Raw genomic sequence first — 17,729 nt, forward strand, 5'->3', positions numbered from 1 at the left:
TCCATGGGGCGGGGGGGCGAGAGGACTCGCATACGGAGCCTCCCCAGAGGGTCTTTACCTGTAACGCCCACCCCCAGCCCATAGACTCTCAGGGGAAGAATAACAGTTATCGTTGCTGACTTTGTCTGCCTTTCTAATGGTTATTACCACTGGGTTACACTGGAGGTTTTTTCAGTCTGGTGGGTATTACCTTTATAAAAGGCTATTTTGTCTTCCAGTAGTTTCCAGTGAGTACGGCCTCCTCCGTTCCCGGCGGTCCACCCCTTGTACTCACTAGTCCAGCACACAAGACTCCAACGGAGATGGGGGGGAGGTTGAGATAACCTTGGTGACTCCAGGCGTAGGTATTTATTTTGCCCGTTCAGCCACCACTGAAGCCCCAAGTCTCGCACCTTATCACTTGGCAGGCGTCAACCTGCACAGGCTGAGGCTAGGCTCTCGGTTGTGTTTACTATCAATTTAACGGGGTTTGTCACCTGAATCTGAAACATCATAGTCAGTGTAATTATTCTCATTTTCAGGAACACTGAATCCTTCATCTGCTAGTCTCTTAAGGCACTAGAGAGGTGGATATAGATAATAGCCTTCCCTCTAGGTGGAGGGATATCTTCCTGCAAAGTTCACTGATGCAGAGTCTGTCCAGCGCCTCCCCCTTTCCGACATGCCCTCCCAACTACTGCCTTCCCAGAGGGCTCCTTAAGGGATCTGCGGTTGGAGTTATTTCCCCGGACTCAGATGATGTTGTTGGGTGCTTATCATCTGGGTCGGATACTGGTCCTTTTGCTTGAGAGTAGTGGGTCCAGCCTCTTCCTGCTGTCTGGACTGCAGCTTCGGTTGTCAACAAGGCTTGATGGGGTCCTTCCCCGGTTGATTGAAGTTTGGACCCTTTCCATGACTTGATTAGGACCCACCTGCTGGGTCAGTGTTGATGGTCGGTGAATTCGAGAGGCAGCGTCTGGGCCAGCAAACCACGATGCCTGAGGGATGACAAAGTAGAGGACAAAGCCAGTATTTAATTCTTAAGGAATTCCTTCAACTCTAAGGAAGGGAGGTCTCCAGTCCTAGGAAAAGGCAAACCAGAAAGCATTTCATGAGGGGAGATTCCCAGCTCTTTCCTAGGGCAGTTCTAATCCTCAGTAGGGCTATGGGTAAGCACTTACTCCAGGGTAACTTTGTTTCTAAGACCAACTTAGAAAGATGCTTCTTTAAAGTCTGATTCGTTCTCCACTCTCCCTGAGGACGGCAGGTGCCAGGGTGCATGGAAGTTCCAAGTGACACCCAGACTTCGCATCATATTCTGCAGTACACGGGAGGTGAAGTGGCTGCCACTGTCTGTGTCTGTATTTCCCACTAACCCATAAGGGGAATGATTTGTTCAAGGATAATTTTAGAAGTTCCTGATGCTGTAGCTGAGGCAGAGAATATGCCTCCACCCATCCTGTCAGATGATCTACAATAACCAGAACATACTTCAGCCGACCCGTTGGGGGCATTTCAGCGTAGTCAACCTGAATGCTCTGGATGGCCTGAGGCCCGGCTCCCGTCCCCCTTGTTCTTGCTTCCTTAAGACTTTCCTATTGACCTTTTGGCAAATTATACATTGTTCACTTATTTGTTTAGCTACAGTTTAAAGGCCCCTGCATCCAAAATACTTAAGAACCAGACAACACCTGGCCTGTACCCCCCCATGACTCCCTTTGTGTACGACTGCTGATGCCTCTCTTGTCATATCTTTATTCAACATTCTCCTGCCATCTGGGAGGAGCCACCTCCCTTGATCATCCAGGGTCGCTCCTAACTGCTCCAGCTCTTTCACCTCCTCAGAGAATGTGGGGACCCTGACTCTTTGGGAATGGAGGGTGTCAGGATCATCAACTTCAAAGGGGAACTAAGAGAGGCTTCCTTAGCCCCTTCATCCGATAACCTGTTGCCCTTTGCCTCAAACGTATGACCTTTCTGGCGTCCATTTACATGCACCACTGATATTTCCCTGGGTAAGAGCAGATTGGCCAATACTCATTTTATTAATTCCCATGGACTAACCCTTTTCCTTTGCTGTTAATCAATCCCCTCTCTTCCCAAAATTTTCCAAAGGTGGGAACTACCCCAAAGGCATACTTAGAGTTGGTGTAGACTGTACCATCCTCTTCCTCTAATGATTTGAGGGCTTGATTTAATGCATACAGTTCGCAGGTTTGAGCTGACCAGTCATTGGGCAATTGGCTGGCTTCTTTCACCTCACGAGTTAGTCCATCCACAATTGCACAGCCATTGTGCTCCTTCCTTCTAGGACCCTGGAGGACCCGTCTATGAAGAATTTTTCCCCCGAGTGCAGGGGAAGGTCCCTGAGGTCAGATCAGACTCGGGTCTGATACTCAGTCAGGTCTAAACAGTCCTGCTCAGGAGCCTCCATTGGGTCAGGTCCCTCCAGAGGAAGGAGGCGGGGTTTAGGCTGTGGTCTGCTGTCAATGCCAAGTCATTTTTCCCATTAGAATAGCCTCATACTTCAGAATTTGGGAGTCAGTCAACCACTTTCCCGCTTTCTGAGACAGATTAGTTCTGACCTGATGAGGGGTGCTAACAACTAAGTCTCCCCGAAAGTCAGCTTCCTGCTCTCTCCTACCAGGAGGGCGGCTGCTGCCACGGCTTGATCGCGTCTGGGCCATGCCCTGGAGACAGGACCCAGGATTTTGGAAAGGAAGGCTACAGGTCTCCTTTGACTTCCCCAGATTTGGGTCAGAACCCCCAAGGCTGTCCCTCTATCTACTGTAATAAACAGATGGAAATGTTTCTCCAGGGAAGGGAGGGCTAGAACAGGGGCCTGCAGCAGCTTTGAGCCCCTCTAAAGCCTCTAGCTCCCTGAGAACTCACACCTTCATTCTTGAAGGGGTGCTGAAGGATGATGGTCATGCTTCTGTAACTGCTTCCCCCTGGTTAGGGGCAGGAGGCCTTACCTGACAAGGTGTAAAACCCACCTGCTATTCTGTTATGGTTGGAGGAAGACGACTATGGCACCCTGGGTGAAACTGGCTGAAATCCCTGTATGGCTAACAAGATGGAAGAAATAAACTTAATTAGAATGTTGAGGAGATGGGGTTTCACTGAAAGGAAACTGGGCCACAAAAGTAGAAAAGGCCAGGTGCCTAAAGGCTGCATCTTCCAAAGCTGATGGGCTTTATTTTGCAGGTTTTGATCAGAAACTGGTTTCTAAGTCCTAGGTGAGGAAAGGTTACCCATAGACTATCTCAACGGGGTTAAGCTGAAGTGGATCCCAGCCACCTCGTTTACTGTTTCCTTCCTGGTGGGAAAGTGCTTAGCCCTGGCAGGATGTCATGTGGGTTTGCCAGTCCTCCGCAGGATATAAGTGGGACAAGTTTCAGAATAAGGGCTAGGAGGGAGACTTAGATTAAGCATGTTCATTAACTACTTAGAAAATGAAGTTTACCAGGATCTTTTAACATGTTCATTATCCCTCTGCATATGATCTAGAAAAGATATCACCCTAATCATCAAGCATATGTCTGGAGTAACAGAAATATAGGTACTGTGCTTAATACCAGTCAATGCACTAATGAGTGCATACGTTTCTTTTTGAATTGCAATTAATAGATCTAAGCTCCAGGTTTCCAACACCATACGACACTCTACATGGGAGCAGGCCATAATGCCAATTATGTTTAAGTTCTACTCACAGCACTCTGGTGATCACTGCTCCACTTAGCATGTCCTTCACACAGCCAGCACGCAGCATCTTGACCCTAGAGAGAATCTAGGACGGCAGGCTCCAGGATTCCACTGGCCTCGTACAAAGTGCCCTTCAGCACCACGGAGCTTTTTACTTCTACACCTTCACCATGACAACATCAGTTAATAAGCATTTTACTTCAGCAATATGGATGCCCAATGGAATCAAGATTATCTTCCTTTACCACCACTTTTATATGCAGATTGAGGTGGCCTCTGACAGTTTTTCCTATTATGAAGCTACTTTTTGTTATTAAAATCAATTCCGTTTCTGTTTAATAATGACTTACTGGAATTGCCATTCAAACATTTGGTTTAAACATTCCTTCTACAAACTTCTTGTAACTATCCATAACCACATAGACAATAGTCGCTTCATCTCAAGGCAAATTCTGCCTTCACAAAACACATTCCATTACTTAATGTGCCTTCTATAGTACTTTCTACAACTTTCCATATGCATTCAAGTTTTGTCCTACATACTTCCGTTCTGATTTTATGAGAACCATCTATCTTATCTTAGGAAAAAAATATATTCCTTTACACAAAACTCACCAAATTCTAGTCAGCACTTCCACAAACCTTTTACACCTTTCTATGTCTACTTAAGTCTCATATCCCTCTTTCTGTTCTGTGAAAAAAGAATAAACTATTCATCTCAATTTAGGCATTTCAAAGATTTCCATACTTTACTTATTAATATAAGTGCTTTTTTGATTTTTAGCCATTTGAATAGAGCTCTTTTAAGAATTTTCATTGTCAGTTTAATATTACTACCTGGAGGTATTAAAACATACACTGAATAAACAGAAAAACACAAAAAGAATTATGAAAGCAAGGTTGGCACGGAGCCAATCCTCATTTGCCCCATATTTTGGCCAGAATGCATCAGACGGTCATTTCCTTTCCCTTGGTCTTATCATTATTGGTCTAATGTTCCAACATCCTCCCTAATGGACTATCTGGAGGGATGTTCCCGGGGGGTCTTACAGATATCCCCTCCCCGGTCAACCGACTGCCTCTATTGCCCATTCTGAGTCTTGTTTGGGTTTCTTTCAATCCCAGACTCACCAGAACTTCCCCACCACCAAGGCAGTACTTAACAGCCCCTTTTCTTGCCTTGGCCTGTGTACAGGGTTGCCTGTCAGCAAAAGGCAGGTTTTTCCTCCCCCTTTTCTCATCCACAACCGGCAGACCTAAGCATCTGGTCTCAGGTCCTTCCAGCTGTCAAAGGCAGGCCCTCAACGCGGAGTCCGAGACCCTCAATCAGCAGGGGTGCCTTCCCCTCACTTCCCCTGCCCACCTTGGGGATCCCCTCCAAAGCTTTGGGTCCTGGACAAGCCCCCAAGATTGTTAGAAAGAAAGATGTACCTGTAAGAGAACAAAAGATCACCCAATTGTGGAGGAGAAAAGAATTTTAGGAACTATCTTGCAAGGACAGGTGTGTGACCTGGATAACTTGGCCGGCGCACCAAACAACAAGAAATACTGACATTTACACCCTACCCTAACACGCAGGTCCCTCCCCTGCTCCCCATTGGCTGGGTACTTTGGGGTTCTAGCCTAGCTGAGATCTAACTAACTTACAGTTCCTGCTCTCAGTTGCTGCTCCCTATTCTCTACAGCCGGCAGGATGGGAGGGCCCGGGGCCACTTTCACTCCTGGCAGCTTTTCAAATTCGGTGCCACTTCTTTCACTATCGGCCCCACTCTTGCATCTCACCACTGGCCACCCTTGCTTTGACCTGCCCTTGCTTTTCAAATTCTTGGCTCACCAAAGCTACTAGAACCCCTTTCCCCCCTCCTCCAACTGTGAAACTGGCTCTGGCGTCCCCTTTTTGTGAAGATTAAACTTAACCCTTTCCTATATGTATGTAGCATTTTGAGTCCTTATATTTCCAATGTTACACAAACTGTCCTATTTTCTTTTATGTGCAGTTTGCATGAGTAAACCATGAGAGAATAAATTCTATCTTTAAATTATGTTCATTAAAAAAGAAATACCACAGATGATAGAATAAGTAGATAAGGACCTTGAAACAATTATTATAACTGTATCCCAGATGTTCAAGAAGGTAGAGAAAAGTTTGAGGTGTTAAGTAGAACACAGAAGGTATAAAAAAGACCCAACTGAACTGTGTAGATGAGCTCTACAATGTCTGAGATGAGAAATATAATGGATTTGGCAGATTAGACATTGAAGAGGAACATAAACTTGAAGACATAACCATAAAAATTATTCTTACTAAAACCCACAGAGGGAAAAATAAAAATGAGAAGAGGATCAGTGAGCTGTGGGACAACTTCAAGTGACCTAATATAGATGTAGTCAGAGTCCAAGAATGGGGGTGGGTCAGGAAACATTCCAAATTTGATGAAAATTTAAACCCACAGATCCAAGAAGCTCAATGAAACTCAAACATAAGAAATTGAAGAGGGAAGTGGATGTAGCTCAAGTGAGAAGTCCTCTGCCTAACATATGGGAGGATGCCGGTTTGATTACTGGGGTCTCCTAGTGAAAAAGGAGAGAAAGTGTGCCTGTGCGGAGAGCCAGTGCCCACGTGGTGAGCTGAGTGTCTGCATGGCAAGCTGAGTGCCCATATGGTGAACCGACTGCCCGCATGAGTGCTTGCATGGTGAACCAGTGCCTGCGTGGTGAGCTGAGTGCCCACGCAGTGAGCCAAGTGCCTGCATGAGTGCCCATGTGGCAAGCCAGTGCCCCTGCAGTGAGCCAAGTGCCCACGTGTGTGCCCACCTGGCTAGCCAAGAGCCCACGTGGTGAGCCGAATGCCTGTAGGAGTGTCAATGTGGGAAGCCAGTGCCACGCAAGTGAGTCATGCAGCAAGACGATAACACAAGGGGAGAGTCAAGGTGAAGCGCAGCAGAGACCAGGAACTGAGGTGGCACAAGTGACAGGGGACCTCTCTCCACATCAGAGGTCCCTAGGATTGACTCCCAGTGAATCCTAGAGGAGAAAGACAAGAAGACAAAAAGAGAAATAGATACAGATCACACAGTGAATGGACACAGGCAGCAAAAATAGCAGGGTGGGGAGGGGGGAGGAGGGAAGGGGGGGAGGGGGAAATAAACAAATAAAATAAATCTTAAAAACATTGATATGGGAATTTGAGGAACCCAGAATAGGCAAAACAATCTTGGAAAAGAACAATATTAGAGGACTCACACTACCTGATTTCAAAATTTAACTTATTACAAGCCTATAATCAAGACAGTGTGGAACTGGCGTAAGGATAGACTTATAAATTGATAAAACAGAATTGAGTCTGGAAATAAACCTTCATATTTATGGTCAACTGATTCTTTTTAGGAAGTACCGGGGATTGAACCCAGGACCCAGGACCTTGTATGTAGGAGGTAGGTGCTCAAGCACTGAGATACATCCACTCCCCAATGAGAGTTGGTTTTTTCATTTGTTTGTTTTGTTTTGTTTTTAGGAGGTACTGGGGAGCCAACCTGAGACGTGTACAAGGGAAGCAGGCTTTCATCTACTTGAGCTACATCTGTTCCCACAATTGATTTTTAACAAAGTTGCCAAAACTGTTCATTAGGGAACAAATAGTCTTTTCAATAAACAGGGAAACTGGAGATCTACATACAAAAGAATGAACTTGAACCTTTTTTTCACACCATATGTCAAAATTAGCTCAAAATGGGTGACAGACTTAAATGCAATAGCTAAAACTATGAAACTCTTAAAAGAAGATATAGGAATAAATCAATGTGACATTGGGTAATGAAGGGCCTTTGAAAAAGCATTCTTATATATGATACCAGAAGCACAAGTGACAAAAGAAAAAATAAATAAATTGGACTTCATTAAAATAAAGTAAAAAAAACTTTTGGGCCTCAAAGGACCTCATCATAAAAAGTAAAAAGATGAAGTGATGAACACACAACTATGTGATTATACCAAATGTCATTGATTGCACACTTTGGATGAATTGTATGCTTTATTAATATGTATCAATGAAATTAATTTGTTTAAAAAAAAGGTGACCCATAGAACGGGAGAAAATATTTGAAAAACTGATATCTGATAAGGGATGTGGATCTAGAACATATGATGAACTCTTTACAAACGCAATAATAAAAAGACAAACAAGCCAATTTAAAAATGGGCCACGGATTTGAATAGGAATTTCTCCAAAGAAGTTCTACAAATGACCAATCAGCACAATATCATCAGCCAAAAGGGTGATGCAAATCAAGTCACAATGAGATACCATTTATACCCACTAGAATGGCTAGAATAAAAAGATCAAGTAATGACAAATGTTAGCGAGTATGTGAAGAAATTGAAGCTCTCATACATTGCTAGTGAGAATATAAAATGGTGCAGCCACTTTGGAAAACAGTCTGCCAGCCCACCAGCCTAAAAGGTTAAACAGAGATACCCTATGATCCACCAAATCCACTCCTAGGTATACACCAAAGAGAAATGAAAACATATGTCACAGAAAATGGATGTTCATAGCAGCATTATTCACAAGAGCTATCAAATGGAAACAATTTAAATATCCACTAACTGATGCATGGATTAATGAAATATGGTATGCCCTTTCAATGGAATGTTATTTGGCAATAAAAATGAAGTACTGATACATGCTACAACATGGATGAATGTTGAAAACACCAAATTGAAAGAAGCTGGTCATGAAAGAACATATATTATATGATTCCATTTACATGAAATGTCCAGAAGAGGCAAATCAGTAGAGACAGTAGTTGCCTAGAGCTGAGGGGGTTGGGTGAAAATGGGGAGTGACTGCTAATAGGCACAGGGTTTCTTTTGGGGTGATGAAAATGTTCTAGAAATGATTATGGTAATGGTTACACTACTCTGACTGTATTAAAAACCATTGAATTATCCATATTAAGTGGGTGAAATATATGGTATATGGATATCTCAATAAAGTTAAATCCCTCCATACACACACTCACAAATGGTGATAAAGAAAATTTTAAGAGCAGCTAGTGAAGAAAGTCACGCTACATATGATGGAATAAAGGTAAGGATTACCACAAATTTCTTGTTGGAAACAATGTAATCAAGAAAAAAGTGGAGACTTGGGAAAACTCACCCAGTTTGCCGGAGCAGAGCTCTCCAGGAAGCACTGGTTCAGGCATCGAGCCTCCAGCCTCCGTGGGAGCCTCCAGCAGAGTCAACTACAGTGCTTTTGGCAGAGTCTCCATGCCACCCATGCCCGTGGCCTCTGTAGCACCTTTGGCTTCTATTCCAGGCAACCATCTCCCACCTCTCTATCTGGATGGCCATGTATTTGCAGGTCAGCCCCAGCTGGTTCCTCAAATGATACCTCAGCAGCAGAGTTATCAACAGGCTGCTGCTGCCCAGCAGATTCCAATTTCCCTTCACACATCTCTGCAAGCTCAACTCAGCTTGGACTAAGGGCTAAGGGGGAGACTTCCGGTCTCCCAGTCTCAGGAGATCTTCAGCTCCTTGCAGCCCTTCAGATCTCAGGTGTACATGCACCCCACCTGTCGCCGCCCAGCGCCATGATCCTCTCTGAAGGCACGGCCTTGAAGCCTCCATACACGGCATTCCCAGGCATGCAGCCTTTAGAGATGGTGAAGCCCCAGTCGGGTTCACCCTACCAGCCCATGAGCGGAAACCAAGCACTGGTCTACGAAGGCCAGCTCGGCCGGGCTGCTGGTCTAGGAGCCTCCCAGGTGTTGGACTCCCAGCTCCCACAGCAGTTGACAATGCCACCGCCTGGCTCCCAGCTTCCTCTGCCTCGGTTCCGGTCTGGTCAGCAGCCGTTGATTCTGCCACAGTCCATTCAACTGCCCCAGGGGCAAAGCCTCTCTGTTGGAACCCCAAGAAGAATTCTTCCACCTGGGTCCCAGCCTTCAGTCCTTAGCACCAACAGAGAGTCCTCTCAGGTGGAGATGAAGGGCTACCACTTTCCTGAGAGTAAACAGACTGTTCCTTCAGGAGGCTCTGTGCCATCACCACAGACCTACAGGCAAAACAACGAGTGGATGAAAAATCCAGCCTGGGAGCTATGAAACTGCAGGAGGCCCCCTCAGCTGCCTCCCAGATGAATTGAACCAGAGCAGTCAAGCCTCGGGCAGTGAAAGTGGAGGAGAGCAAGGCCTGAAGGCGCTCAGCTGCCGCCACCGCCTTGCCCCCATTTGAGGACGGTGACACCACTTGGCCTTGACACAGCCGGATGCTTGGGAATCTCACCAGATTCACCATCCCCCCACCTGGCCTGGACTGAGCGCTCTCCCTTCTCTTCACTCCTGACAGCGTCATTGTCCAACCAGCTTGCACCCGTGGATATATGGCATTGACCTGCTTGCTTTAATACGAAACAAACAAAAAATGCGAACGACTCTTTCATTCCCCTCCTTTCCTTTCCACCATGACTGTGGAGTGACTCAAGCCTTTTGCGCAGTGCAGATTCACACCACCCTCCTCTCCTCTCCTCTCTCCCCGTTCCTTCCCTCTGTCCTATTTCTCACAGCCAGGGCACTTTCAGCAGTGCTTCCCTTTCTTGCTTTGGCTTCCAGTCCAGCTCCACTGTACCCAGGCACAGTGGTTTGGCAGCAGGGTCATTTTAATTTGAGGCTTTTTGTTTTGAAAAGCAGCTGTGGTTTTTACAAGAGAAAGGAAAACAAAAAATGCTAACTATGTTTGTATAGCTGAACTTTTGTATGTTCTTTGACATCCTCTCCCTTTACTACCTTTTCTGTCTCCAGGAATTTCCTTAACCTCTCTCTCGTTTAATTTGATACATCATTGCAATACCTTAAGAGATGATTCTTAAGGCTACTTCTCCCTGCTCACTCTCAGTTGGTTAACCTTCAAAAAGAATTGGAGGTCATTTAAGACAGTGATCATGAGCATTTTTGATGTTCAGCTACATGCTTTGGAAGCAGTGGTGTGAACAAAACATTAAGTAGACTGACGTCTTGCTTGGGTTACTGTCCCTAGTCTGATGACCCCAGAGAGCTTATGGACAGCCCAGTGAAGCTGGTGATGTTTTTAGCATAAAGAATTGTACAGAATTTCTGTCCTGGACTCTTCTAAAGCCAGTTGTTAGGCTGGCCCCCTAGGCATTAGAGATGAATCATGGAAATACAGAATCTCTGGTATTACCTAAATTTTGCTTGGATGGTGTAAGCTGACAGGACCCACAGGCCCTGACCAGCCTTCTCTGCTTCCGAGTCTATCTACCACCCGGTCCCACAGGAGATGCTGTATTTTCACACTCATTTCCTTTTCTCAAAGCCTTCCATAAATATATCATTTTTCTTTCTTCTTCCTGAGCCTGCCTCTTTCTCCTGTGTCTCTCTCTATCTCTTCACCTCTCACACAGCTTATCACTTAAAATCAAGAGATTCATCTACAGAGTGATGAGAATGTGAACAAGTTTTTTGGTTGAGTCTGCAGCAAAAGTGTGTAATCCATAAGGCTGCTGGGAGTTACTCCTTTTTTTCTCTTTTTCTTTGCTCCCAGTGGCAAACTCAGGCTAATGGGACAGAGGGACCTCCTAAGCTGGTGTCATTCTCAGTGGTCTATACAGACAGCCGGGGCAGGGTTCCAAGGCGAGTGTGGGTCATGGGGCCAGCCAGGTTTCCAAGCAGCCTCCAGAAGAGGATGGCATCTTACGTCTACAAGAGTAACCTCTGGCAAATACTGTGAGCCACTTTCTGCTATTTTTTTTCTTTTTAATAAGAAACAGAATGAAATCATCCCAGATTCTGTCATTCCAAGGAAAAGAGAGGGATTTTAACTTCAAGTTTCTCAGATATTTTTAGAGTAACTATGAGGAAGGACCAGAGAAAATTAGACTCAGGAGGCCAGAGACATGTCCCAGACAGAGGCAGCCCTCCAGCGGTCACAGGCTGCCCTGACGTCATGGGTGGAGTCATTGTCACTGGCTATGTGACAGCTACTCTGTCCTTGGGTTCCAAGTACCATGTCTGTAGTGTAGCATCCCCTGTCCTCCACTCTTAACCTCACAGCATGCAGAAAGAAGGTTCTTAAGAACTGTGAAATTAACTTGCTGCTGTCTGCTGTTTTAAGGAAGTAGGGCAATGATCCCGCAAAGAGCTCCAGTGTCTCATTCCTGCTATCATCTGAGAAAGGGGCAGTTTTACTGAGAAATGCTTTATTGTTTAATCTGTAATTTTTAGCAACTCCTCTTGTCTCCATGCTCAAAGCTCACTTCTTTTCTTTTTCTAGTTCTTTTACTTCCTCTTCTTCATCCCCTGAAGTTTTATTCTATAAAGTCCCTTCTCAAAGGGATGCCCACTTGGGGTCACTGGTATTCATCTGGCCTGTGTCCCTCATCTGCTTCTCTTCTTCCCCACACAAGCACTCATTGCTGCACCTGTACTGAACGGTGCCCCACTGCAGCTCCTTCCATCCCGCTGAACGGTGCCCCACTGCAGCCCCTTCCATCCCGCTGAACGGTGCCCCGCTGCAGCCCCTTCCATCCCGCTGAACGGTGCCCCGCTGCAGCCCCTTCCATCCCGCTGAACGGTGCCCCGCTGCAGCCCCTTCCATCCCGCTGAACGGTGCCCCGCTGCAGCCCCTTCCATCCCGCTGAACGGTGCCCCGCTGCAGCCCCTTCCATCCCGCTGAACGGTGCCCCGCTGCAGCCCCTTCCATCCCCCCTCCCCTCGTCATTGCCAAGCTCTCCCTGGTTGAGGCTGAGTCTGCTGAAACCACACATTCGTCTCTGCCGGTACAGTTTAGAAATATATCCATTCACACCTAATCCTGGTGCACATTATTTGTCAAAAGAAAAGAAAAGATTTTCTTCTCATTTTGAAATTTAACAGAACAGTCCTGGATGCTGTTAAAAACAAGATGTACCCTTCAGGTGTACCTACCTTGAGAATGACAGTACTTCCTATTTGAGAAAAGAAAACAAAAACAAAAAGGTCACCTGTTCTCCAGCCCTTTTCTCTTATCCTATATTTCTCTCTCTCCTCTCCCTCCTCCAAATAAAAAAAAAAAGAAAAGAAAAAAGTGGAACAATATCTTTAAATTTGTGAAAGAAAAAACTGTCAATCTAGAATTCTATATTCAATGAAAATAACTTTCAAAACAAAGGCAAAATAAAGCTTATGTATTTTTAAAGATTAGTTCAGTTTGTTTCTCCCCACCCCCTTGTTGTTTGCATTTGCTGTATCCGTTTGACTTTGTCTCTTTAGGAGGTACCAGGAGCTGAACCCAGGACCTCTGATGTGGGAGGGAGGAGACTAATCCCTTGGCCACTTCTGCTCCCTGCTTTACTGTGTCTCTCATTATGTTTTCCCCCCTCCCTGTGTCTCTTGTTGCATCATCTTATGTGAGCTCACCATGCCTGCACATCACGTCTGTCTTCTTTAGGAGGCACTGGGAACCTTTACTCGCTGCTTTGTTGTGTCTCTTATTGTGTTTTTTTCTTCTTGTTGAGTCAGCTTGCCACACCTGTCCATCACACCACCTTGCTGTCTTCTTTAGGAGGCACCGGAATCTGAACTAGGGACCTCCCACGTGGTAGGCAGGTGCCCAGTCACCTGAGCCACATCTGCTTCCCAATATAAAGCTTTTTTAGACATACAAAACTTGAGAGAATTTATCATCAGCAGATCTGCATTACAAGACATATTAAAGGAAATTCTTCATGCAAAAGGAAGATGATTCCAGATGGAAATATGGATCTACACAAAGGAACAGAGCACTGGAAATGGTAACTACATGGGTAAATATAAAAGACAATTTCCATATTATTTAAATTTCTTTATAGGATAATTGTTTGAAACAAAAATAATAACAATTGCTTATGGGAAAATGGCATATAGGAAGCTGCAGGGATCAAAACTATTGAACTTGTAGGAACTGTGTGATCCAACTATTTTGGAAGGCTGGAGTCTACTGGAGCACTGTGCGGCATCCAGGGAAGAGCTGGAGGAAGAGGTTAGTCAACTGCAGTAAACACTGGTGAATTTTACCCTCCCTGCGACAACTCGCACCTCCACCCCCCGACCGGTGTGGCAGCGGCAGTGGGGAATGCAGCCTGGGCTGGTGCAGCTAGCCTGTGCAAGGGTGGGCTCTAAGAGCCTGGTCCTCACACATCCTGGTGGGGTGGGTGGGGTGCTTGTGGTCTGATCTCTGACAACGGCCTTTGATCAGCTACTTAGGTTGCTAGGGGGCCAGCTCTGAGAGTGGCCAATATTATAACCCCCTTAAGCAAAAGCGGCAGAGGAGTCTTAAAGTAAAAGTCTCTGCTTCTGCAGAGAAGGAAGATCGAGGGCAGGTCAAGAAGCAGATCAGGAGCTATTCTCTCAGACCCAGTTGTGTGCACTCAACCACAGATTTCAAAGACAGAAATACCTCAGCCTCCAGCAGATGCAAGAACTTCCCAATATTCTGAAACTCAGCTACAAACAGATTAAGACCTGGTTACAGAACCAAGAATGAAATGTAAGTGGTGGCAGGAAAATGCCAGCTGGTCAGATAGTGGCACAGTGTGGCCAGAAGGGCTTAGCACCCACGGAATACTGGGGATTCTCTTCCTGTCCCCAGGGGTGCTTGGTGAGCACTTCTAGTAACCCTCCAATGCCGAGAACCAGACCTGGAACAATCAGACTTGGAGCAGCCGTTCCTGGAATGGCCAGGCCTGGAACAACCGGTTCCAGAACAGTGGGGAGGACTCCCTGAAGCCCCAGTACATTGCCAGCAAAATTCTCCTGCCAGGGATCTGGAGGCCACCCTGGGAAGTGCTGGGAAAGCCATAATGTACTACAACAAACCGTTAAGTATTTTAATACCACACAAACCATGGATTTATTCCCAAGTTACTCTATGAATGGACAACCTGAAGATGTGTGAAATTGGGTGCAGATGGGTTATAATCCGATCTCAATCTGGGCAGAGCCTGCATTATATCCTTCCTTGCAGAATTTTCTTGAGAGGTGTGTATCTGACTTTCTCCTGGCTTTCATTGTGTAATTGGGGGGTGGGACTGGGTGTGTTTGGAGCCGAATCAGAGGTTACAAAAACTCAAACAGGCCAGATTACTTTGGTTGCTTTGGACAACATAAAAAGTAAGATGTCTATGGCTATAGAGAAGTAGATATAGTACTTGGATACTTTTAGGATCTAGCCTCAAGAGTAGGAAGTAAAAGTATAAGATGTGTGATGGAGTACTGTTTTATAGGATTGGTAGCCTTTACTTAATAAAAAAACACCTCTTAAGATGAAGGGTTAAACTATCATGACCTGTTTCATTGATTTCCTCCAGCCCTTCTGCTCTGTTTTACTCCCTCTAATTTGTTCACTACTTTAGTATTTGTAGATAGGTGTTTTGTTTTTGCTGCATCATGGTAATATTATAGCAGTTTGGCTGGTTGATTTACAAATTTAGGTATAGATAAATAAAATATATCCATTTTTTAAAAAGATGTAGTATGATCCAACAATATAAAGGGGAAAAGATGGGATATATAGGAGTAGTAAGTTTGTGTACTACTGAAACTAGCTTGGTACTACTTGAACTAGGTTATTAGCTTACATCCATATATCTGATAAGTGTTTAATATCTGAAATATATAAAGAGCTCCTACAATTCAGCAACAGAAAGACAAACAGCAAATTTTAAAAATGTGCCAATTTGAATAGACACTGATCCAAAGATATTCAAATAGCCAGTAAAGTATATGAAAAGCTGTTCAACATCATTAGCCATTAGAGAAATGCAAATTTAAAAGACAGAGATACCACTTCACACCCCCTAGGATGGCTATTATATGAAAAACGGAAAATAGCAAGTGGGGAGGATGTGGAGAATTAGGGACCTCCCACATTGGTGGTAGCAACATAAAATGATGTAGCTGCTGGGAAACACTCTGGTGATGCCTCAGGAAGTCAACGAGGGAATTATCCCATGACCCAGCCATCCGCGCCGAGCAAGCAGGTCAGGACAGGGAAGAGGGAAGACCCGGCCCATCTGGCGGGAGACACGGCCGACGGAAGCCCACCGAAGGAACGGCCACCGCCAAGAACAAAGCCGGAAAGACCCTGCGAATCCCGGGCCGAGAATCCCACTTGGAGCGAGAATCCCGTTCAGGGTCAAGGGGAAGCCCCAGATACCCTCAAAGGGCCGCCCCACCGGCCTCCTGGGGACTGACAGGTGGGGCAGCCAATCAGAAGAGCGGATGGCTGGGGCAGCCAATCAGAAGAGCCGACAGCTGGGGCCCCCAGCAGCATGAGCGGGGAGAAGGGTCTTAAAAGGCCTGGCCTGGGCCCTGCCGCCCACTCACTTGCAGTGGCCACGGTGCACACCTCGGCCCCTGTACGCTGGTCTCGCTTCCTTGTTCCTTCGTGAACTCTTCACTTCCCCCCGTACCCTGAGGGGTATCCTTAAATTCTTTCATGCAACGCAAGCCAAGAACCTAGAAGCCCGGAACCCAGAGCCTTCTGCCTTCGCTTGGTATATACCCAACAGAACTGAGAGCAGGGACTTGCATGGATACTTGTCCACCGATGTTCATTGCAGCATTGTTCACAAGAGCCCAAAGGCTGAAGCATCCCAAGTGCCCATCAAGAGATTAATGGGTAATCAAATGCAGTGTAGCCATACAATGCAAGATTATTCAGCCATGGGAAACTACACGGGACACGTGTGGCAACCTGGATCCACCTTGAAGACAAATGAGCCAGACACAAAAGGATGTGGTATGATCGCACTGATATAAAACAATAAGAATAGGGGGAAAAAAAGACAGTGTAAGAAAATGAAAAAACAAGCCACACATGGAGAAAATATTTGCAAATCATGTATCTGATAAAGGATATCCAGAATAGATAATGAACTCTAAAAATTCAATAAGTAAACAAACAATCCAAAGAAGATGTGTAAAACATTTCATGGCGGGGTTGGGGGGCTGGGGAGGGGGCAGGCCCTCTGCAGCCTTCTTCCGCCTCCACCTCCTCTTCCCTACCAGTTGAGGTCCCCTGGGGAGGGAGGCCCCAGACCGGGAGGAAATTCCCCCTAATTCCCTCAGCTTCTCCCCCTGCCTGGCCTGAGCGTGGACTGGGGCCTGGGCTGCCCCGATGGCCAAGCAGCAGATGACCAGCTAACAGAAGGCTCTGACACTGGAGCTGATATCCTTGCAGGAGGAACCATGGAGGGTTCTGGATCACCATGGTGGATGAGTCCAACCTCTATGGCAAGGAGGTGGCCACCTTGGGACCCCAACACCCTCTATGCAGGTGGCCACTTCAAGTCAGAGCTGCAGGTGAGGCCGAGGGCTGTCCAACATCACTGTGTTGATTCTACTTGAAGATGAGGTTTGATTTAGACCCATACTACATTTCCCACTGACTACCCGTATTCACCACCTACCTTCAGATTCTTGACCAACATTTATGAGAACGGAGGTGCATGCATTTTAATTTTTCACCCACAGAGTGGAAAGGTGGAATCTTTCTCAAAATGTCAGGACCACCCTGTTAAGGGCACTCTCGCAGCTTAATGGGCCCAACCCCTTCTCCCCAACCAAGGTGGACACTTCAGTTATGTTCAGGAAATGGAGGGAAAGTGAAGGACACTGGTTCAGCCACGAAGGCCGAAGCAGGTGGAGTAAAGTTCCCCTTAACCCTGGTGGAAAAACCAAAGTGCCAAAAAAAAAAAAAACAAAAAACCCCAAAAAACCCTAAAGCACCTTCCAGTGACAACAGCTCAGATTTGCTTTATGATTAGGCAGATGATGCTGACATTGATAATGAAGAAGAGGAGGAGGAGGGTGATGATAATTCTGGGACTGAGGAGTCCTGACGTGCTCTGTACTGCCCTGCCGTCTCAGGCAAAGGGAGGGGAGCAAGGGAGGGCCCAGGAGTGGCCCCTCAGCAAAAACCTACTTACAGGGGGTGGGGAAAACAAACACAGCTCCTGCTGACACCCCTTATGGGTCTCATTTTGCTCCTTTTTATGGACCTCTTAA

At 46.0% G+C, this 17,729-nt stretch overlaps 1 pseudogene; it reads left to right on the forward strand.

Annotated features, from left to right (window-relative positions):
- The first annotated feature begins 9,278 nt into the window (after positions 1-9,278).
- Positions 9,279-15,105, forward strand: LOC111761805 (putative homeobox protein NANOG2; annotated as a pseudogene).
- The last annotated feature ends 2,624 nt before the right edge of the window (positions 15,106-17,729 follow it).

Source organism: Dasypus novemcinctus, chromosome 9 (genome assembly GCF_030445035.2).
Source record: "Dasypus novemcinctus isolate mDasNov1 chromosome 9, mDasNov1.1.hap2, whole genome shotgun sequence".
NCBI lineage: Eukaryota > Metazoa > Chordata > Mammalia > Cingulata > Dasypodidae > Dasypus > Dasypus novemcinctus.